This window comes from Periophthalmus magnuspinnatus, chromosome 9 (assembly GCF_009829125.3).
Source record: "Periophthalmus magnuspinnatus isolate fPerMag1 chromosome 9, fPerMag1.2.pri, whole genome shotgun sequence".
In the NCBI taxonomy this organism is placed as follows: domain Eukaryota; kingdom Metazoa; phylum Chordata; class Actinopteri; order Gobiiformes; family Gobiidae; genus Periophthalmus; species Periophthalmus magnuspinnatus.
Window position 1 is genome coordinate 36065054 of NC_047134.1, and position 15350 is coordinate 36080403.

General features: G+C 39.1%; 1 pseudogene; it reads right to left on the bottom strand.

Annotated features, from left to right (window-relative positions):
* Nucleotides 1–15350, bottom strand: part of LOC117376237 (ATP-binding cassette sub-family C member 4-like) — a 38812-nt pseudogene that overhangs the window by 14014 nt on the left and 9448 nt on the right.

Sequence of the window (15350 nt, forward strand, 5' to 3'; positions counted from 1 at the left end):
AGTGATGAGTTGGTTTAATGATGACAGAATCACTGAACAGTTTGCAGCCTCTAGACATTGATGGTAAGATGAATGTTTTGCTGGTGTGTGGATTCTAAACACAAAATAAAAATGCTTATTAATAACTATACAATAACATTATCTGCACACAAAAAAGGGCTAAATTACAACACTAACTCATTACTCATCTACAGAATATAGAGAGCACAATGGTGCTAGCGCCTCATTAAAGAAAACGACATGTGATAGACTTCAAGTTTAAACATTTAAGTTTGCATCCTAGACGGCAAACTTCGAGGCAACTCTTTTGTCCTTTTTCTCGCTCACTCTGGCTCTGTGTGCATGCACTTTTATTATAAAAAATTGACAGAGTGCAACTTGAGAGTGGGATGCTTTATAGATTTATTATCTGTTCTTGTATCTGCCCCTCAGATTTTTGGTGGTGGTACTTTTTTCCTGTAGGGAACATTTGAAGCTTTAATAAATTTAAATTAGCATAGGCTGTGTAAATGTCTTCAGTAAAACACTGGGCCACCAAATTTAAGTTTAAAAGTATTCCATCTTTTTGTCGTTCTGTTTGCAAAATGTATTACCTTTTTTTTTGTGGTAAATTTATATTTATATATTGATAATTGTATCTTTTTTATTTATTTTCTTAAGCCTCAAAAGGACAGAAGAGGAAATGGACAGCTGAAGAGGTGGAAGCTGTGAAAAAAACGCTTCTGAATTCATTCCTGACTGGTAGAGTACCTGGTAAAGCACTCGAATGCATCGAGGCCTCTCCAGAAGCCCTGTCAGGACGCTCTTGGCAAGGAATCAAATTCTATATAAAAAATCGTATAGATTCAGCCAAAAGAGAAAGCTTTAAAAGAAAGTAGTCCGCTTTGTAACTCATTTGGACTTTAATACTGACAAATATTTTCTGTCCAAATAAGTTTTGTTGACATTTGTTGTAATTGTTGACATTAAAGCAATCCTGCCATGTTCAGTCATTGTATTTTTTAATGTAGATAATATCCTGTCTTAAAGAAAACCCACTAATGTGAAAAGTAGCCCACCCCATTCATTTAACCCAGTCTCCCCTAAATAATAAATGGGATCACTTATGCACATTTGTGAATAAAGGTTTTGAATAGTTTTCAGACAGTTTTAAATAATTCCTCAAATGGAAACCCCAATTAATGCCAAAATACTTGTAGCTTAATTAATGTGCTTTTTGACTCACTTCAGTCATTAAGCTGCAGAAAGTCACTTCTCCAATCAACACTGAGCTTTTGTCAGTCCCATAAAGTTCTGTCTTTGAACATGTGTAAATCCTGGTACAAAAATAATCCAGTCTCTGAAAGTCTGTAGCTGACGTCATTGGTTTAATTGAAAAATGATTGCCACATTGGATTTGCACACAGCTATAAACTTCTAATGTGGCCAATATATGTATCATTTTCTATGTATTAGTCTTTCATCACTGAAGAGCATTTACATCTAATCTTTTATTAGGATATATTGTCCTAATTTGTCAGATTTCAACTTATGACATTTGCATCATTCAAAATTGCAACAGTTTAAGTCAATATTTATGGAAAAATATAGCCAAAAAGAGGAAAAAATAAATATTGCCATCTGGTGGTTGTACCCAGTACTACATAATTGGTGCGACCCCAAAAGTCACCAAAAAACAGTAAATCTCAAACAAGAAAACAATGGAGATTTTGGTTCACTTTTTTTTCCTGGGCCAAGAAAAAATATTAAAATATATGAGTGTGGTTTTGGTGACTCCAAGTCCCTCAGAAAAGTAGGGTCCCCATATATGGCAGTACTGCATGAGGTCCCCAAATGTCTTGGAAAACAAGTATATGTGTGTGCGTGTGCATGTGTATGCATGTGAAGTGTGTGTGTATTATCCATACACATGCACATACACAGCATGTGAGGTGTGTGTGTATCATTCATACACATACACACCATGTATGAATACATAACATGTGTATGTATGAATCATCCATACACATGTACATGTAATGTGTGTACATAATGTTTACCAGAGTTATCATAATGTTTAGATTAAAACTCGCTAAACTGTAGTTAATAGAAAGTACATCGAGGCAGTAGATAACACATTAGAGAGAATTGTTACAGCCACATTGATGAGTATTCATCATTTTACTAAGATCCTTCTTTAGTAGTATAGTTTTTAAATGTTTAACCTGTACAGTCGTTTGAAATTTACTAGAGAGATACTACATTTTAAGTTTTCTTCCAATTCATTCCAAAGATCAACTCCACGTCGGGTAATGAACATACTTTTTAGTGCGAACACACTGTTTAAGATTCATTTGTCCCCTCAGATTGTATTTATTATCTCTAATTTGAAACATGCCTTGGATATTATTTGGGAGCAGATTGTACCGTGCTTTATATACAATTTGTAGAGTTTTGAATTTAATTAGATCTTCAAATTTCATTATTTTTGACTTATTTTTGAAACAGGGTTTGTATGTTCCCTGTACCAGCATTATGAATTATCCGTATCGCCTTTTTCTGGAGAATGGATATAACATTAACATTTGTTTAAGTATTTCCCCACACCTCTATACAGTAGTTAAGATAAGGCAATATTAATGTACAATATACAGTATAAAGTGCTCTTTCATCAGCAAACATTTAGATTTCCTCATAATTGCGATGGATTTGGCCATCTTGTTTTTTACTGCAGTTAACTGTGGCTTCCAGCAAAGTTTATGGTCAAGAATAACTCCAAGGAAATTATGTTCACGCACATATTCAATGATTTCATTATTTATAGTCACCTTAAGTTCAGTGTCAATTTTTTTTGTTACCTATTACCATGAATTTAGTTTTTTTCAAATTTATTAGTATCAAACTATTCTTTTTAATTTATTCATTTCCCTGGAGACCTCTTCCATCAACTGTTGCAGGTTTTTCCCAGAGCACAGAATTGTAGTATCATCAGAAAAGAGCATCAATTTTAGGCTTTTTGGAGATGGAACACAGGTCATTTATGTATAGTAGGAAGAGAATTGGGCCAAGTATAGAACCCTGAGGCACACCACAAGTGATGTGCCTCAGAGTGGAAGAGCACTCGCCCATCTGGACGAACTGCATTCTGCTTGATAAGATATGAGCCAATGCAGTGGGGTAGCCACGAATTCCATTTTTTTGTAGTTTATGGATTAAGATCGGGTGATCAATCGTATCAAATGCCTTTTTTAGGTCAATAAAAATTGCCAGAGCCTATTTATTTTTTTCTATACAATTGTTCACCTCCTCAACCAAGTCGATCATTGCAAGTGAAGTGGAACGGTTTTCTCTAAAGCCGTATTGGCTTTCATGTAGAAGATTGTTTTTATTGATATGGTTCAGTCTAACACTGAAAAGTTTTTTGAGGATTTTTGATCGTGAGGCAGCAGAGAGATAGGTCTGTAATTAACAAAAGAATGTTTGTCACCATTTTTAAATATTGGCAAATTTTCATTTTTGATGGGAATTTAGTGGTTACAAAGGACAAGTTACAAATGTGTTTTAATGGTTTAACAATTTCATGTATGACGTGTTTAATTAAGCTCATATCCAAGCCATCACAATCCTGTGATTTTTTGCCCTTGAACTGACCCACACTCTGCAGGATCTCCAGCTCATCGACAGGGCTGAGGAAGAAGGAACTCGAGTTTAGATTTCCGCAGAAAGCAGCTTGTCCACCCTGGGTATTGCTAGACGGTTGAATTGATTTGGCAAGTTCTGGCCCAATCTCAACAAAGTATTTATTGAAGCTTTCAGCCACTTCTTGCATGTTTACGATTGTCTTATCATTGTGTTTATAATATTCAGCAATGCAATTGTTTTTTGGCCTTGCACCAATGATCTCATTTAATACTTTCCAGAAACCTTTAATATTGTTTTTGTTGCTGTCGAGCAAAGTCCTATAGTAGTTTTTCTTACATTTCCTCATTATATCTGTTAATTTGTTTTAATACTCTTTGTATCTAATTTCAGATTCCTCGGTTTTAGTCTTAATGAATTTTTTATATAGCATATTTTTCTTTTTACAGGCATTACCCAGGCCACTCGTCATCCATGGGTTACATTTTTTTTGTTTGATATACTTTGTTTTTAACAGGACAATGCAGCTCGAGACATGATTTAAAATCGATTATAAAATTATTATATGCAGCATACCCATTTTTGAGACTTAAGACTTTGCTTGAGAGCATTTATGGATTCACTTGTCACTTTCCTTCTATAATTACCTGTGTTTGTATCATACTGGTATTTTTTTTTTTTGCGTTTACCTCAAGAAGCATAAAAATCGGTAGGTGGTCAGTAATATCATTGAGTAATATTCCACTAGTCATTTTGTCATTGATATTTGTGAAAACGTTATCAGTGTAGCACTGTGTCACTCTCGTTGGTCTGGTTATTTTCGGGTGCAGCATCATACTATACATTGTGTTAAAATGTTCGATTTGGCTCTGAGAGTTAGTTCCCACAGAGAATTAGATCTTTCTCATAAGGATTTGAAAATGACTGTTTCAGTAAAAAGGTCTATATTTGAATCAGGAGCCCTATAAATGCAACTCACCCATAAATTCTTACTTTTGCCCATTTCAATTTTAACAGTGATACGTTCAAAAAAGTTGTCAATTGCTACTGACATGTTGTCAATCTGTTTGCTTTTAAGACTTTGATGGACATTAATGGCCACACACTCACCATTTTTATGTTTCCTTTGTGTTATAGATTATGTAATTGTCCAAAATAAATTCCTTATTTAATTCATCTCGCAGCCATGTTTCAGAAATAGCAATAATGTCAAATGATACATTTAGTTGCTGGAGATAGTTTTGTATTTCGAAGAAATGTGCGCTTAATCTCCAACTATTAAAATGTATTACAGATAGCATTTTAGCTTGGTTCTCTTTATAAAGGCAGGACACTTTCAAGTCATGATGATATTTACAGTTTCCTATTAGTGCACTGAAGAGGTTGTTATCAGGGTCAGTCTCATTCAGTATATTATGGGTACAGTCGTCATTTTGTTCCCAAATCCCATCCTCCGTGTCAAAGAATGAGTTATTATTTGACCCCGTCATTAATGTGTGTTAATTGTTATAGATTTCACGTTCATTTTAATTTATCCAAGACACTAATGTCCTTTACCCACAGAACTTTGGCTTGCTCGGGAGATCCTAGTAGTTTAATGAATACTTCACAGTTAAATGTCCAAGTTGAATGGATTTTATTCTGTTTTCTTAGAAATCTAGCTTCTCTGTCAATGTCTGCATTTCTTTTCGTTAAGTGATCGTTCAGGTACACATTCGTCCCCTTTAACTTCTTCCCCTGTTTCTTGAGTACGTTGTTTTAATTTCGGTTTACAAACCTCAGTATGATTGCTGGCTTAGTCTGGCTGTTTCTTCTTGGCAATAGGTGACATGCTTCGATGTCCCTCAATAGTGATCCCTTTATTGTCCAAAAAAGAGATCACCTGTTGTTCGATGGAGTCCAGGTCCGGCTGTGTCGGCTTCGTCTCCGCAGTCGTAGTCGCTCTCACGTAGGTGCGGGGCTTGGAGTTAAGTCCGGTGATAACATCATTTATTCTTGAGTACTGTTCCATATCCGCCACTCTTTCTTCAAGCGCCAGTATTTTTTTGTCCTTCTCATTTTGTTGCTTTAGCATTTCTATTTCAAACATTAGTTCCACAATTTGTTTCTGCTGTTTCGAAATGTTAGCGATGTCTTCAGTCATCTGTTGCAGTGATTTCTGTATATCTTCCATGTTAATTGATTGACATAGACACCTTTACCCTGTAAGTTCATTCACACGGGCCTTCAAGTTGTTTCAGAGGTGCAGGGTTTTCAGCCCAAGGCTGAACCCGCTGGCCACGGTGAGTTTTAAGGTCCGTGCGTCGTCCCATTTCTTTCCTGTAGTGCTCAAGTCGTGTCGCTGCCCGGTAGCCGCTGTCTACCCAAATAAGCACTAGCAGCTGATAGCTTATCAGTTAGCTGGCACTTCGGGAAGAGTCACTGTTTTTATCCCTAAGACAGAGTTATAACTTTCCCAATCTGACGACACAGATTCTGTGATGGATTTGGGCAGTGAAGTTAGATACAGCCTGTTTATCTAACTTTTTAGCTTTTTTTCGCAGCACGTATCAACAGCATGCATTGACAAGGAGGTTTTGGAGGAACATGATTTAAAGTTCAAGAGAGTCAATTTTGCATCACACAGGAAGCAAAAATCTGTGGAATCCTCTGCAGCGTTTGGACCGTGCATTTTTTGGACAGTTTGTTGAGAAAGTTCTTCCATATTCTTGTGTAAACCGGGTTAAACGTTTCTACCTGAGCGAGCAGGTTGATGAACAGCATGAGAAACACGACCAGGCAGTTGGCTCCAGCTCTGAGGTACTTCACATACAGGCCGACGCTGATGGTGCCCTGAGCTCACGTCTCCTCCACCACAGTCTGCAGTGCCTCCGCCTACAACCACAGCGCACATGAGTCTGAGCGATTAGCGAGGCATTCTGGGTAAAACGACAGTGGTTATGTTGTGAAAGGTTTAAAAATATATCGATTAGTTGCAGCAGAATCGGAAAAAAGCAGGAAACTACATAGACCATGATGCTTTGCTCCATTTCAGCGCAGCAAACAGGAAGAAAAGAAAGGCTATGTCCACAACTATTCCCTACAGGGGGCACTATTTAGAGGTCACATTTTTAGTGGTGTCTGAATGACCAAGAACTGAAAAACTAGTCAAAATTTCCCACAATGCACCTGGAAAAGTAGTGAGTTGCTGGTCACATGGACATGGAAAGTTTTAGACAAATCAACCTGTTGTATGTCAGATTTTAGCGGCAAAACTTTTCACAAATTTAACACTGAAATGAGTAAGATTCTCGCTAAAAAGGAAGAGAAAGTGAGTGCGGTTTAGCAGCATTTAGAAGCCAAAGTGGGCGTGGCCAGGTCAGGTCTATAAGTGTAAAGCACAAACCGGGAGCTGGTCTCCATCTTTGGCCGAGTGCACGGACGAGGCCTGAGACAGCACTGAATTCTGGGACAGGGTTCTGGTTCTGATCTGCGTCTCTGGGGCAGGTGTGTGAGACTCCTCCTCCTCCATCTGCAGCAGAGACGTGAAGTCCAGCCCCGAGTGCTGGAGGTCTGTGTACGTCCCTTTAGCGACCATGTGACCCTGGACAAGAGCACACCAGAGTAAACACAATATTCACCTTATTCACCATCGTCATTTGGGTTTTATTTTGTCTGGAGCTGCCGATCTTCTCAGCAAATAGGTTCTCTTCCCAGAGAATCGGTGCAATGTTGACTTGTTGTTGCACATTAGCCCAACCAACCGACTTTATGTAATATTTCAGCACAGAAACATTTCACAATCCACTTAACCGGAAATGCTTCTACACAGAGTGGAAAAAGTGGGCGGGGCAAAATAAGGTCAATCACCTGTTAATGTTACTTCATGTGTTAATTTGTGTTACCTAAACCCAAGAGCAGATTTAAACCATGAAAACTGTTCTAAATCTACCAACTGATACCAGAGCAGAGACTGAACACAGCATTTATTTCCTTAAAACCAAAATACAACAAGACAAAACTGATCCGTATGTGTTAGAGCTGTTTGTCTCTCAAGTAACGACAGAACTAACAGAACAGACAGAACTCCCCCGTGTCTCTTGTTCATCTTTCAGCCCAAAGATCAACAGATTCTACATATATTTTAATTGGATTTGTATTTATTTATTAGTACAATGTCTGTGACCTAAATCTAAACTTTAAAGCCCATATGAAGTTACTCCCTGATCTGTTCTAATGTTGTTTCCTCGTCACAAACAGACCTGGAGTTGTGTTTTGTTTCATTCACACGTTTGACCAAAACCTGCAGATTTAGACCAGTTCCACCTTGTGATGTCATCATGTGGTAATACAGGAAGTGCTTTGTTGTGTTTTTAAACTCCACACACCTTCAATAGAATCATTTGGAGAGTATTTTTATCCAACTGTCTTTAGTCCCCTTTTTTTTGTTCTGTTACTTAGTTAATTTTCTATATCAGTAAAATATGGATGTGTGTTAAAATATTTCTTGTACTTGTATGTGTATTATGTCCTACAACATCAATTCAAATATATACATAAAAGAACTTATGAGAAATTACACAGCAAATTTGCGTTTTTTTTTTTATTTTGCTATTTATCCTTTAATGTAACTCAACATTCATGTATATATCTTTTATAAACTGCTCCTCTCACCCAAAAACTGACCTGTGCAGTGGGTCATTGCGCTTCTGCTGGTACAAACTTCCTCCTTCCTCTTTTTGAAATAAAACGCTGCATTTTTGTGTTAAACTGTAGGTTCAATATTAGTTTGCAGCTCGATCACAAACACAAACACAGATAAAGCTCCACTATCTCAAACTTCAGCCTCATTTCAGTCTCAGTCAAAATGTCCGACCTCAGACACATCAGGTGATTCTAGTCGACCCTTTGATTAAGAGGTAACTCAGCCAAGTACTGCCCCCTAGTGTCCACAGGGAGAATACATGTAAATCACAACCTGCAAGGGCAATTATTCTACAGTAATCTTTAATCTTTGTTAGGATATGAGTTAATATCTTAGGCAACACACAAACCCTGCATATTTAGGCTGAGTTCTTCTCTCAAACTGAAAACACTCTGTTCCACCTTGTGATGTCATCATGTGGTGATACAGGAAGTGCTCCACTGTGTTTTTAAACTCCACACACCTTCATTTCTAGAATCATTTGGATCATTTCAAGCCTGAAGTTGCCACTTATCTCTACTTCACTAAAGGTAAAAGGAGCAGTTAACTTGAAAACTCCCACTTGATGACATCACAAGGTGGAACAGAGCATTTTGAGCTTTGGAGATGTAACAGACTAATAATAAAGTGACTCAAACATGTGTGAATGAAACAAAACACAACTCCAGGTCTGTTTTTGATGCACTAACGAGATTATAACACGATTTAAAGCTACAAGAGTCAGTTTTGTGTGATACAGCAGTGGTCCCCAACCACCGGGCCGTGGACCAACTAGTACCGGGCCACCGGCCGTCCAAGAAATAATTAATTATTTCCGTTGTATTTATTATCTGAGTCTGAAAAATCATTTATTTTGAAAAATCTTTTATTTTGAAAAGTGACCGGATTCTCTCGGTTACATTTCTGTCACTTGAGCGCCGACAACTTAACCACTTAGCGTTCCGACGGCCCGCCCGCGTTACACGTTACAACTTTACAGCAATGTACGTGTATTTCTGCGTCACCCACACAAACAATCTACACATCAAATGAAAGCTACGGCATTCATCTTTCTGAATATGTAAACCATTTACACCTGTAATCACCACAGTGCTGACAGGAAAGACATTTTTACAGAGAAGTCAGAAATGTAGATTTGGACTTCACTTACCATTGAGCGCTCTGGTTCTGTCAAACATGAACATATTCACACAAAGTTGGTCTCATTCGTTCCGTAAAGGTCCAGAGAATATAATCCAAATTATGTCCACAAAGGAAGTTAGAGCCTCCATGTCCAATCTGCTGCAGGAAAGTGAAATCTGTTCCATCACTTCTCTGCATTTCTTTTGTCAGTTTCAGGCATAATAAACTTCTGACAGCACCAACTTTGTTCCTCAGCGCAAAACAAACTTGTTAGTTTGTGATTGACACCGAAGTTGGCCAATAAGGTGGGGGCTGTGGGTTACTGGAGCCGCGGACAGTGAATGAGAGCTACAGATGACTGGAAGAGTACGCCCCACTCTCCCCCTTGTAGAATCAAGCTGTTACATTACACACATTTAGCGATGTTTTCCTCTTAAAGCCCATGAACTGCGGAACACGCTGATGTGTGACATGCAGTGGTTTACTGTAAACAGATGGAGTTTGCTGCGAGACTGAATATAAAGATCTGCGCGTAAAATTACGCGCACGTAATGCGTAATTTTACGCAGCAGTTTTGCGTTTTTATGTGTGTTGGCAAGTGTATAAATGCTCAGCAGGCAAACTTACAGTGATTCTGACGCCTGTGGGTAAAACTATAGGGTGTTACCTTTACAAAGACCCCAAACTAGTGCAGTTACTACTGAGGATTCAATAGTGGTGATTATTTTAATTTGGAGAGGTCAGAACAAAGGCAATTTCACCAAAATGACCGGAAATGCTAAGGGGTTACAAATTAGCAAAATGAGTTTAAAAAAAAACCCCGGTCCATGGTAAAATTTTCAAGCGTTGGCCGGTCCGCGGTGATAAAAAGGTTGGGGACCACTGTGATACAGGAGCTTTAAAACATTTAAACCGACACAGCAGGTGTTTGTTTGAGTTTAGTTTCATCTGTTCAGGCTCAGTAAACACAGAACAGTAGAGAGTGTAGTAACAGTTATATAATCAAACCTCTTTAAGGACGACGATCTGATCAGCTGCCTTCAGATAGTGGAGCTGGTGAGTGACCAGGATCTGAAGCTTCTTCTTCAGGAGGCCACAGATGCACCTGGGACATTATAAGAGAAGTAACAGGTTAAGGACGTATTTGTACAGCACAGTTCATGCACAAGGTCATTCAAAGAGCTTTACAGAATAAGACAGACATTAAAATCACAACACAACAAATCAAAACATAAATAATCATCATAAAAGGAACATTCAAAGAGAAGAGGCAGAATAAAAACCCTTTCAGTCACAGCAGATAAACAGAACCGTTTGAGTCTGGATTTAAACATTGTCAAAGTCGAGGTCTGAGTCACATCTTCAGGAAGAATGTTCCAGGTTTTAACTGCACAAAACTCAAACACTGATTCAACATGTTTAGTCCTGGGTTCGTCAAAGTGAGACGGAGACATTAATTTCGTGTTGTCTTGTCTCGCTGCTACTGCTGCTAACTTTATTTTTACATAAGCACATTGTAATTTCAAATTACATTTCACATCTCATTTTACATTTACATGTGTAAATACATTGCTTAATAAACTGTATGATAAATGTTTAGTGTTAATTTCCTTAGTCTTACTTTTAGTTTCCAATTCACAATTATGTCATAACTTAAATCAGCAGAATGTCATGACATCACCTTTATATTTTAGTATCTTTTCTATATTAAACCTTGACAACTGTTCTTACAAGAATATACAACGTTTAACTGTAATTAACATTATCTTATAAACAATCAAAATGTGAGAGGACAATTTTACATGACGCACGTGGAGCCAACGGAGAAATATCAAGGTCTAGGCTAAGCGCTAGCGCGGGGTTAGCATAAAGAGCTAATCACATCTAAATAAAATACATCAAATAGTAAACGTCTATCTTAGACTAGCAAATCTTACAACAAAAGTTATATCATTAGGACTTCATATGAGTCAATGTTCGTGCTTGGTGAAACTGTACCAACCTGAAATAAACAAAGTGATAGGAGACATTAAGTTCGTGTTGTCTTGACTCGCTGCTTCTGCCGCTAACAGGAAGTAGAAGCCTGACCTCCCGCAAACCGTCTCGCTGTGCTGCCACCAAGTGGTGAAAATCAGAATTACAATTGTCCATTTCTCAAAATAAAACCACCATTAATACTCATTTACAAGTATTTATAAGTATAAATATTTAATTTTAACTATGGCAAAACATGAGCTTCAACCAAACCAAGACAGCTGTAAACTCCAATGTTGAAAACACACGTAACATTTTTATGATAAAGCTCTGACTTGTATCATGAGTATAAGTATAAGTATATAAGTATATATAAGTATAATCCATTGTGTGAAGCTTTTGCTGTGACTGAGTGAGATTGTCCTACTGTGTCTGGGACACAGTCCTGACTCTTTTTCAGTTTATGACACGATCATTTGATTTTTACAACAATAAGACCGTGTCAGCAGTGCGCTACTGCGCACGCGCGCAGCTCAGCGGGAGCAGCGGCTGCAACAATTAGATTTTTTTAGTACTAGCCCCAAATTATTAACCCCTCAATTGCCACAAGTAGTTCTGATGGGGTTTGGTGCTCCTCCTGTGCTCCTCCTTTGCTCCTCCTTTGCTCCTCCTTTGCTCCTCCTTTGCTCCAGCAGCAGTAGTTCTGATGGGGCTTGGTGCTCCTCCTTTGCTCCTCCTTTGCTCCTCCTTTGCTCCAGCAGCAGTAGTTCTGATGGGGCTTGGTGCTCCTTCTTTGCTCCTCCTTTGCTCCTCCTTTGCCCCAGCAGCAGTAGTTCTGATGGGGCTTGGTGCTCCTCCTTTGCTCCTCCTTTGCTCCTCCTTTGCTCCTCCTTTGCTCCAGCAGCAGTAGTTCTGATGGGGCTTGGTGCTCCTCCTTTGCTCCTCCTTTGCTCCTCCTTTGCTCCTCCTTTGCTCCAGCAGCAGTAGTTCTGATGGGGCTTGGTGCTAAATCCACTGTCTCCAGAAGAAGAATGAAGATCACTGTTGTGTATGAGCTGAAACATGAGTGCAGTTGATGTATACCAGGGGGAGGTGCTTAACAGTTTTATTAGGCCCGAGCCCATACAGGGCGTAGGGCCTATTGCTTCTGCAACGTTGAGTGCATGGGCGAAGCCCATTCACTCAACGTTGCAGACTGTCTTCACGAAGTTGCGCGCGAAGCGCAAGCCCATTGACTCGATGTTGACGCTGACATGCGTTAACAGGAGTCAATAGGAGGAGTCGTCCCCCATCGCCCCCTGCACAGACTCCTGTGTCCTAGCAACCCATGCCGTAGGCATGGGACATGCATATTTTTTCTTGCTAGCATGTCAGCGTCAACATTGAGTCAATGGGCGAAGTCGGCCATCTTGGATTGAAAATTCCAAAATGCCGAGTCAGCGTTTTCGCTGACGACGCATTTTCGTCAACTCTTCTTAAGGCGCTTCACCTGCAGGGCTGAAAATCACTGTACACCATCTAGACAAGTGGGGCATCAAAAGTTATCCAATTCATGATGATCCCTTTTACCATTTCCGTGCGGCGAAGCCGCAAAATTCCATCAGAATTTTTGCAATTTTCAAAAGTCAAAATTTGCTCCCGTTTGCGCATGCAAAGTCTGATTTGGCTCAAATTTGAATCAGTTGTAAAACTTTTGGGCCTAAAGCTACTCATTATAATAGAAACTAAATTGACACGATAGCGCCCCCTACAGAACATCTAATACATTTGTATGGAGGTCAGAAAATTTAGTTTTCCCAAATGTTAACAAATTTGACACAAAATTCCATTGGGTCATCCCAATCAATAAAGTAAATCAGACGTATGTCGTTTTATGCACCATGTTGCCATGGCGATGTGCCAAACTGCCAATGTTATCCTAATGGAAAACCTCCCAATTTTTCCCATTCATGGGAAAAATATTAGTTTCATGGAATAATGTGAAATTTGGCACCATGACTCGTCATGTCATCCTGATCAAAAAACTCAATCAGACCCAAGTCATATTTTTCACTGGGTTGCCATGGCAATGCGCGAAAGCACCCATGTTATCCTAATGGGAAAATTTCAAAATTTTCATAGATTTCAAAGTCTTATAACAACTTATTACCGTTAACGACGAACATAAATTTGGCACAGTGATTCTTCAGGTCGTCCCCGTCAAAAAAGTCCGGGGGGCCAAGTTTGTGTTTTGGACGGTGTTGCCATGGCGATGCCTGGAAAACCCATGTTTTTGCATTTGTGCATTGTGCATCAGCACTTCCAATGTGTTTTGACTTGTTTGGTGACAAATGCTGTAAAAAAGGGACACAGGGAGTGCCGGGTCGGCCGAGTGTGGGCCGTTTGATGCCGCTTGCGGCTTTAATTTAAGTTTCTTTTTGTTTTTGTTTTGTTTTTTAGTTATTTTGAGTTGTTGTTTTTTTATTTGGGGTTTTTTTCATTATTTTGAGGGTTTTTAAAGTTATTTTTATCATATTTTTTATTTATTTTGAGTTTGTTTTTTTATTTTACTTTACTTTACTTTACTTTTTTCTTTCTTACTCTCTCTCTGTACCTGCTGCTTCAGACTCATTCTGGTCTTAAATGTTCGTATTAACCCTCTACATGATCCTGGGGTTTTTATTTCACTATTGTGTCTGTAAATCAAGATATGAACATTAATAACAGACAAATCAGGTCCTTCTTTCCCCGAGGTCGCTCCTGTTAGCGTTAGCAACAGGTTTGATTGACAGCGTTGCTAAGCGCCTGTTCCCTGCTAAACCAGTGAATCGGACAGGAAGGGGCGTTACCTTCAACAGCCTCGCTCCTGATTGGCTCTTTGGTTGCTATGATACTCAGGTCAGAATTCTACAAATGGAACTCTGCTCTAAATTGGCCAATGTTGTATTTTGCACGGTGTTGCCATGACAACAGTCACGTCTTTGATGTGTCACTTTGTGACATCTCAAAGAGCCAAAGCCTGTAAAGCCTCAGAGTTTGTAAGTGTCACTGCATTAGTTTATTTCAGTTATAGAGAAAAGACACTCAAACACTCAGCTGTTCAGTAGCAGAAGAGAACTTTTACAAATATCTGATAAACTCGCTAATATTAGATTAACAAACACAAACAGCAATGGAAACAAAGACTGAAACCAGGGAAATGACTGAGGGACCCCGAGAACAAGGGGCCAACGCCCCAGAAGAAATGGTCCAGTTGAGAAACATCATTGAAAAATATGAAAAACTTGAAATGGAGCGACACAGGAGCAAAGTATCAGACTCTGAAGTGAGGAGAAATATTCAGAGGGAGGAGCCGACACGTTTGGAAAAGAAAACACCGGTTTGCACTGGTCAAGTCAGACGGATGAGACAATGTTTTGAAAAGCAGGATTCAGACCAAAGTCGTCCAAATGAAGTCAAACTGAGCAAAATCAAAACACTCATGTCTCAGCTCAGTCGCAAAGGATTAAAATGTAAAGTGGGGAGAAATAATCAGAGGGAGGAAATGAAAAAAACTATTCGCACTGGTCAAGTCAGACAAATTAGAAAACGTTTTGAAAAGCCGGAGTCAGACCAAAGTCGTCCAAATGAAAAAGCCCAGGTCCCCAGAAAAGAACTTCAGACTGAAACCAGGGAAACGACTGAGGGACCCCAAGAACAAGGGGCCAACGCCGCAGAAGAAATGGTCCAGTTGAGAAACATCATTGAAAAATATGAAAAACTTGAAATGGAGCGACACAGGAGCAAAGTATCAGACTCTGAAGTGAGGAGAAATATTCAGAGGGAGGAGCCGACACGTTTGGAAAAGAAAACACCGGTTTGCACTGGTCAAGTCAGACGGATGAGACAATGTTTTGAAAAGCAGGAGTCAGACCAAAGTCGTCCAAATGAAGTCAAACTGAGCAAAATCAAAACACTCATGTCTCAGCTCAGT